Raw genomic sequence first — 9,321 nt, forward strand, 5'->3', positions numbered from 1 at the left:
TTTCTCTCTCACACACACGCACACACATACAAGGGTAAGTCAAAAGTATGGCTCCTAGTGTTTCAGCTCATAAATGCACAGACTTCTGGACAAAACATATCTCTGCAATCAGTGCCTGACTTCAGGGCACATTCTCCCAGTAAGTAATACATTTGTCTTCATCTTGTTAGGTGCCTTCAGGAAAAGGGCCTGAGCACAACAGTAGCTTCTGAGGGAATCTACTATGTCAGTTCAATTCAAGGCAGAGAGGTCAGCTCAGAAGGTTAAGGAGACTGCTTTTTGGGATTTCAAAGGGATAATCTTGATCGATTTTTCTCAAAGGACACAGAGCAATTATGAAAACGTATTATAAAGAAGTTTCAAGAAAACTGAAAACTGCATTGGCAAGAAAAATATCAGGAAATTTGTGCTGAGGAAGGTTTGTTTTTTCTTTTCATAAGGATACTATACTTATTCTTTGAGGATAGCAAGGGCTGTCGTATGAGAATTTTGTTGGTAACCTTTACCCCACGGCCACCCTGCAACTCTGATCTTGTCCCTTTAGATTTGTTTTTGTTTCCAAAACTCAAAAGAGCATTGAATGTGAACATGCTGTGAGTCTCTTAAAGATGCCCAAACTGCTGTTTTGACACGGTGTGAATCTAAGAACGCAGAATTCTTCAGGGAAGGGTTAGAGAGATAGACACACTGTCTTCAGAAGTGTATAGAACTAGATGGCAGATGCGTTGAGGAACAATAGCTTCACAATTTGACATTTTCTTTAATTAAGGTTTCTATGAGTTTACAGTAATGTGTTTTGACTTAACCTCATATATGTGCATGTAGGACTATGCATGTGTCTTAGTGATCCAAGATGTGGTTTCTGTTTAAGTGAAACTATAAAAACTCTGTCTTTGCCCAATGACAGCTTATGTTGGGTCCAGTTGCATATTGGGTGAATGTAGCAAGTTTTAGACTGGACAGCCCACCTCTTCCTCTTATTTATTGGAAAGAAGTAGTAAACTCCCAAAAAACACACCAAAATAAAGACACTTCAGTTATATGGAAGGTGATCCTTGTTGTTAAGAGCCATTGTGTCAACTATGAACCATGTTGTTGTTGTTAAGTGCCATCAAGTCAATTCTGACCCTTAACGACCCTGTATAGGGTTTCCAAGGAGTGGCTGGTGAGCTTGAACCACCGACCTTGCAGTTCAAACGACTTTGCAGTCTGATGCATTAGCCCACAGCGCCACACCAGGACTATAGATATATAGATAGCTAGAGATAGTGTTTCTAAGGAGCGACTGGTGGGTTTGAACCACTGACCTTGTGTTTAGCAGTCCAGTACTTTCCTACAGCATCACACCCAATTTCATTGAGTGTCCTGCCAGCTTCCTTCCAGTGCGGCACTCACTTTTCCTCATGTGCAGTCTGTTTGGCACCTCTGGGTCCTTGCTTTGGATAACTGGTACTGCTGTCTTGTTGATGCCCTAAGCACATGTTTACCTTGATTATTTGGCAGTCTGTCCCTGCCCAGATGGCTTCAGATTGTTTTCTCTGGGGATCAATGCTCTCCGCTGATTTGCTTCTCTATACGTGACTGTTTATGGCTTTCTCCATTGTACGTACGTCACCTTTCCTCCTCCAACATTCCTTCTCGAGACTTGGTCCCTTTAGCTTCTTTCTCTAGGCACCTGCAGTAGCCGTTTAAACTGGGGCCCATCACCTTCCATAGGTCCTTGCCCTTTGCCTTAGTTTTAGGAACCCTCTGGCACACTGGAATAATCGCTATTTAGGGTTCCTTGTGATAATCCCCTTGGACATTCCTGCTGCCTTCCTTATATTGTCCTATCTGATAACATTCTTGGGACTCACACCACCCCTCTCCTACCTCCATGGGTTCCATGTGATTGTCTCCTTGGGAACTTGTGTGTTTTACCCTCTCTTAGGAGCGGACTTTAAAATGTAACTAGCCAATCCCAGGCAAACACCTGTAGCTGTTTAAGCCCACCTTGTTATTGTTTTTTTTTTTTATGTTGTCAAAAGTCTTACTAAAGAAGAAAGAAGAGGAAAAAAAGAGTAATCTGATACAATTTGATGAACTTGACCTACACCTATGGCTGCAGTAGCTCAAAAGAGGGAACAAATCTTTATAGCGATGATCATTCCCACCCCTCCATACACAGGGTAGACAGGGATGGGCAATTTGGATATTGGCTACCCAAAATGGGGGGCTACAAAGGCAAGAAGTGACTGGCTTACAAGTTTTCAAGAGGGAGACTACATCCAGAGGGTGCAGAGGAAGGTAGAATCTCCACTGAGTAGAATCCAATCTGTCTAGGCAGGGCTGATGAAAGGAGATGGGGATAGCATTCATGTGGCACAATAGTGAATAATTACTATCAGGACTGACTGTGAGGGTTGGAAATGTAAATAAAGGTAGACATTTTATAGCAAACAAGGGAAGTGATTAACTTTGCAGTAAGGAGCGGAGGTCCCTGGGACCATCAAGGAAGAAGAGATGGAGCAGCTGGGGACTTTAGACCCAGAGAGAGAGGGGGGCTGTGTGCTGACAATTAGAGGGCAGGCTTGCAGGGTATACCTTTTGGTTGGTTGATGATGCATGGAGGGGATTGTAACTATTACAATCAAATGATATATGATTGGATGAATGTAAAGCTAATATTCTCCCATGTAAACTATTACATAATTTACAATAAAGCATTTTAAGAAAAAAAAAGAGCAAATAAATAAACAACAACAACAAAAGACTTACTAAGAGACTACATAAGACAGAGGAGGTGCCCCATGGGGTTTCCTAAGGCGTCATCTTTAAGGGAACGTATCATCAGCTCTTGCTCCCACAGAGCCCCTGGTGAGTTCAAACCAACAACTTTGCCCTTAGCAGTCAAGGACTTAACCTCGCTACCACCAGTACTCCTTGGCCTCTGAAGCTCCAGTAAAGGCAACTGTCCACTGCTTCTAGCTTGCTCGCTGCTGCTTGCCCATTGCGGTGGCCTTGAATGGTGCTCTTGGGAGGCATGCTGTGTACCTCTGGGAACTATTTGTCTGATAAAGACAGTGAATTTCCTGGCCTCCTCTGTCTGCTTTGCACCTGAGTTACCAGCCCACAAATTTGTTAAGGCAATCCTCAAATCTCCTTTTTCCCTTCCTTTCTTCCAGTTACTATAGCTACTCAGTTCCCAGAATTGGCAAGGGAAGGCTCATAATCTGTCCCATCTGTCCAGTCTCTTCCACGGCCATTTTTTCTCGCCTATCACCCCACACCTGAATAGCATAGCAGTCTGAGTGTTGGTCTGCCTTCCTCCACATCCTCCCTCTCCTGCTTTGTCCTAATAATTATGATGGTGATGATGATGGGCAATTAGATGGGGCACAAGCACCGTGTGGGGAAAATGTCAGTATTTTCGCATTGCTCACATGGTAAAGCGAAACTACTTTGCCTGTTAATTATAAAATGCGACACACTAAGCTCTATTCTTATTGGATATTTTTGATATTTTATGAAACACTTCTGTACCTTGCTTAATATTTTATAGAACAGTTCTGTATCTTTGCTTCCAAAATTCCTCTTTCCTGAAATGTTCTTCCTTAAACATCTTCATGTATGCTTTCCATAGAAAAAATATATTTCCACAAATTTGATCTTGCTTGCTTGAAGACCAAAATATTAATTCCATCTGGTTTAAATTGTTTAAAAAAAAAATTTTTTTTTGAGAGTCTAATCAGCATTTTAAGAGCCCTGGTGGCACTGTAGGTTAAGCATTGGGCTGCTAACTGCAAGGTCAGCAGTTCAAACCCACCAGACACTTAGCAGGAGAAAGATGATGCTGTCTGCTCCCGTAAGGATTTACAGTCTCAGAAAACCTCTGTAGGGTCCCTAGGACTGGAAATTGACTTGATGGCACTGGATTTTGTTGTTGTTGTTGTTATTGTTTTAATGTTTTATTGAGAATTATGTGATAGTTTACATGGGAGAACATTCATCCTATCGTATATCGTTTCATTGCCATGGTTACAATCCCCTCCATGCATCATCAACCAACCAAAGGCTATATACTACAAGCCTGCCCCCCGGTCGTCAGCACACAGCCCCTCTCCCTCTCTGGCTCTAAAGTCCCCAGCTGCTCCATCTCTCCACATCATCGTCTCTGCCTCCATCTCAGGCATCACGGCTTCTCTGGGTAGTGTTGTGTTTTTAACCCACATTGCTAGTTATAGGACTCTTCATGTAAGGAGGTTTTGTTATTCAATGGAAGCAGAGTCTAGGACAAGTGGTGTAGTTGTCTACATGTAATGTGTGAGGTGGTAACTCATTTCGTTTTTTTCTGATGGGCTGGTAGGAGATCTGAGAGCAGATCGTAGACCCTTTGCCTCCTAATCAACATCTCTACCTTAGAACACAACCAAAGGCACCAAGGCATGCTTACGGAGAGCAGACATTGAGTCTTTACCATTTACTAGAAATAAGAAATTAAACAAGTCACTTATTTGCCACCATTTTCTAATCTGTGAAATGGGCCAACAGGTCTGTTGGGATGGTAAAGCAAATGCAGTAAAAGAAACGGAAACATCTGTTACCCTCCCACCAGGAATGGAACAAATTGAGGTCTCCAGCCACTGAACAATGATTCCCACAAACCCGAGTGGCCTAAAGTTAGAGGTAATGACAGTTTTTTTTTTTTTTTTCAATTTCATGTCAAGATTATGCCTCAATTAACTAAGACCCAGGGGACCTGCTCCCAGTCTAAATGAGACATGTTAACTCTTACTCTCAGATCCTCCATTAGTTCTTTGTAGATTTGACATGAGTTCCTTGGGAAAAGTTCATTTTAATAGTTTTTTCTCAGTGGTTAGCAGATGTATACTCCTGTAATTGAAAGTCCTCTTTTTCTCCCTCAATGTCTCCTTCTCCAACCTAGGCCAGGGAGAATAAAGTTACTGCTCACACACACACTCTCAAAACCCCCCACTATTTTACTACTCAGAACATTACTGAGCTGGCAGTGTTCACAATCGAACTATTGTTAAGCACATTAATCATCTCCTTGAGAACCAATTGCCTAATTGCCAAATTGCACCATCTGAAAAAAGGTAACCTGAAACTGTTGGTTAAATTATAAGTAATTTCAAGCAATAAGCAGAATATGCCGTGGCTAAATACTCTGAATTCTGAATTGATGGGATCACTTCTGTCGTTTCCTGTCTGTAAAAACGTGAGCATATTATTGTCTCTCAGCCGGTTTCTGTCTCATTTTTACCTGATAGGATTACTGTGAGATTGAAATGAAATAAGGCATATAAAGTCTTTGGCACCATTTCTGTAAAACAAGCACTGAGAATCCGAGTGGCATTACTCTTCTGATGATTTATCCAAAGATGAGCCATTTCCAGGAGCAGTTTCTAAGTGCTCTCTCAGTTTCCCTTGTTTCTGTTAAGTGCTGTTGAGTCAGTCCAGACTCACAGTGACTCTCTGTGTGGTTTCCAAGGAGCTGTTGGTGGTTCTGAACCACTGACCTCGTGCTTAGCACGCCAGTACTTTGCATTGCCACACCAGGACTCCTGTTCCTCCATTTGTCTTTTGATAGTCCTCTAGCATTTTCCACCTCTATTTCCTTAAATAAGCTCAATGTAATTTGGAAAGATGGCAAGTTCATAAACCCCAATGTAGTTGGAGGAGTGAACAGCAGTGGATTGAACATCCTTGTGAAAACCACATAGGGTGTTTGGTGGTGGTGGGTGCCAAGATGTTGATTTTGACTCAGCTACTCTACGGGACAGAGGAGAGAGGCCTCATAGTATTTGCTAAAGTGTCATTTTTACAGAAACAGCCCACCCAGATCTTTTTCCCATGGAGCTACTGGGTGGAGTCCTGCCAGCCTTTTGGTTATCAGTCAAATGCTTAACTATTAGACTATCATGATTCTTTAGATATAGGGCTAAAATATGTTTGTAAAAATCGAGTTAGCACATATAAAACCAATTTATAACAGCTACCAGGTGTGATATGAGCAACTAGCTACTGATGCATGCCACGAGTTTGCTTTGCCTTTCCATAAAGAAATCTTATTAAGTTAAGTGGATAACTGTTGGTAGAAAAAAGAAGACTTGGCAAATCTGTGCCGAAGTAGAGAACATAATCAAGCTTTCTGGAGCTAGACCAAAAAACCCTTAGAGGAACCCTCAGGCACCCAGCCCAGCAGCCTTGGGATACTGCCTCAGACATCATAGGCATTGTCTATTTGAGCAGCTGAGCAGGGCAACCAATCCGTGTCATCCCTTCAAATTCTATTTGGAGCTGAGCATAACAAATCCTATTGTGGACCAACTAGTCTTCTTTCCACAATCTATAACTTTAAGAAAAAAACCAGAGATGTTGAGATGCAGATAAATGTGATTCCTCTCTTCGTGTCCTCATCTCTGCCTCCATCTCTGGTGTCACTGCTTCTCTCGATAAGGGCCCACATTCCGCTCATGCTCTTCTCCCTTGATGGTCCTAGGGTCTTCTGTTCCTGGACTCTAAGTTGAACTACTCTCCCTTGTTCATTACAAAAGAGAGAGCAGCTGAGGACTCTAGACTCATGGAAAGAGAAGGACTGAGTGCTGGTGGCCAGGAGGCAGGCTTGCAGAATGTGTCCTTGGGTTGTTTAAATTATTATATATTCCTGAGTGTTTTTGTGTACACCCTCTTCCCACCCCCCACACACACAATCACAAGCAGAGGAAATGGAAGCAAATACTGTTCAGTGATGATGCATGAAGGAGATTGTAATTGTTGCAATGAAACCATGGTGTAAAACTGATGTTCTCCCATGTAAACCATCACTTGTCATAATTTAAAAAAGAAAAAAAAGTGATTCATGATGAATGAGAAGATTATCTGTTGAATTAACCAATGGTTTGTTCTGAAACAAGCAATTATAAACATGTTCCAGAAGAATCTCAAAGGAGCCTAACCCCTGCCCCCCCCCCACCTCCCACCCTACTTTGCGCTCCATTTATGAGCCTCTCTCCACTCTTGGCTGTCACTTTTTGCCTCAACCAAGTGTGGGTGAGAGAATGGTGTGAACTTCAGGAATGCAGTTGACAGCATCTTTTCTACACATATCTATAATGTTTTTAAAAAGTTGTTGTTGTTGTCAGGTGCCTTTGAGTTGGTACTGACTCATAGCAACCTTATGCACAGCAGAACGAAACACTGCCCGATCCTGGGCCAACCTCACTATTGTTGCCATGCTAATAATTCATATTTTGGGCTCTATTGAAATGTACCCATATTAGCACAGGAATAATAAACAGCCTTTTAGAAACATAGGCTATCCCTTCCCATGTGTTCCTCCCTACTTAGCCCATATTGGGCCCAGTAGAAGGCATGCAGGAATTACTCCATGCATGCTGCATGGTTGCATATGTGGCATGCTTGAGCTGCTGAAAACTATTTCGCACTGTTGGCCTACAGGAAACAAGTAGCAGGCAAGAGACGTAAGGAAATCTGTTTGCAAAATGCCTTGGATTCCATACTTAAGGATTTGGAATGTGAATCTGAAAGCAAATAGGAACCAGAGTGGACCTGCACAGCCTCTCAGTGATCAGATGGTGGTTATCCATGCAGAGGATCAATTCAAGGGCAGAAGGAATAGACCTAGGCCGAGATCTGGGAAATAATTTAATCATCCAGACAGTTATCTTAAAGTTTTTGAATGCTGAATGATCACATAGTAAATAAAATTGTAAAACAAGAAAACACTACAAATATGTGCCATTAAAACTTAATTTTAGAATAAAACCCTAACAAATCAATAGTGAATTCTTGGCAATATTACACACTTAGCTACGTTTTGTAAAGTAGACTATACGTGGTAGAGATATTGGAGACAGATTAATCAACTCACGGCCTGAGTCATCCCCTGGGGTCTCCTCCTTGCCAAGAATCTTACCAGCATGTATATTCAGTGGGTCTGAACTATGTACAACTGTGCAAGAGAACAAGAAACAATGTGTGGATGTGTGTGTGTGTGTTTCTGAGTAAGGAGGAAGAAATGATGCTTACGGTCGGTGCTAAAATTCTTCCATCCCATTTTAATGTTAATAGAAGAATCTTGACGTAACTATTTTAGTAGAGTTTAAACACAATCTGCCATCCCTCGTCTGTCAGTTTGTCGTACTGTGGTGGCTTGTGTATTGCTGTGATGTCAGAAGCTATGCCACAGATACTATAAATACCAGCAGGGTCACCCAATGTGCACAGATTTTAGCAGCACTTCAGACTAAGACATGCTAAGAAGAAAGACGCACAGACCCCTTTTGAATGACTTGTTGTGTTGAGTGCCACAGTTCCATCCCATGGCCACCTTGAATAGGGTTTCCTAGGAGCAGCTGGAACCACCAAATGGCGGTTACAACCAACTCTGCCGTCCAGTGCATTAACCCACAGCACCACGCCAGGACTGCTTTAAATGACTAGTCACTAAAAACCTTATAAATACCAGCAGAGCATTGTGTGATACAGTGCTGGAAGATGAGCCCCTCAGGTTGGAAGGCCCTCAAAAAACAACTGGGCAAGAGCTGCCTCCTCAGAATAGAATTGACTTTAATGACATAGTTGGAGTAAAGTTTTTAGAACCTTTATTTGCTGATGTGCACACCTCAAAATGAGAAGAAACAACTGCAAACATCTATTCATAATTGTAACATGGAATGTCTGAAGTATCAATCTAGAAAATAGGAAGTGGACAGAAATGAAATGAAATGCATGACAATTGATATCCTAGGCATTAGTAAACTGAAATGGACTGGTGTTGCCCATTTTGAACCAGATCTTTCTATGATTTAATATACCAGGAGTGGAAAATTGAAGAACACTGGTGGAGTCATATTCATGGTCAAAAAGAGCATTTCAATATCTATCTTGAAGAACAGCGCTGTTTGTGATAGGTTACTATCCACATGCCTACAAGGAATACCAGTTAATACCACTGTTGTTCAAATTTACACACCACCAACTAAAGCTAGGGATGATAACACTGAAAAATTCTAACAGCTTCTTCAGTCAAACAATTGATCAGACACACAACCAAGATGCATGGATAATTACCAGTGCTTGGGATGCCGAAGTTGGAAGCAGAGCAGAGGATCAGCAATTGGAATCCATGGCCTTAGTGATAAAACTAGTGCTGGAGATCACAAGATAGAATGTTGCAGCACCAATGACTTATTCATTGCAAATACCTTTTTAAAAAAAAACATAAAAGGCAATTAATTATACATGTAGATCTCACCAGATGGAATGTTGTTGTTGTTGTTAAGTGCCATCCAGTTG

General features: G+C 41.7%; 1 pseudogene; it reads right to left on the reverse strand.

Moving 5' to 3' along the window:
• LOC102816283 overlaps nt 1–1,704 on the reverse strand; it is a 14,216-nt pseudogene extending 12,512 nt beyond the window's left edge.
• Nucleotides 1,705–9,321: the final 7,617 nt, after the last annotated feature.

Source organism: Chrysochloris asiatica, unplaced genomic scaffold (assembly GCF_000296735.1).
Source record: "Chrysochloris asiatica unplaced genomic scaffold, ChrAsi1.0 scaffold00192, whole genome shotgun sequence".
Classification (NCBI taxonomy): domain Eukaryota; kingdom Metazoa; phylum Chordata; class Mammalia; order Afrosoricida; family Chrysochloridae; genus Chrysochloris; species Chrysochloris asiatica.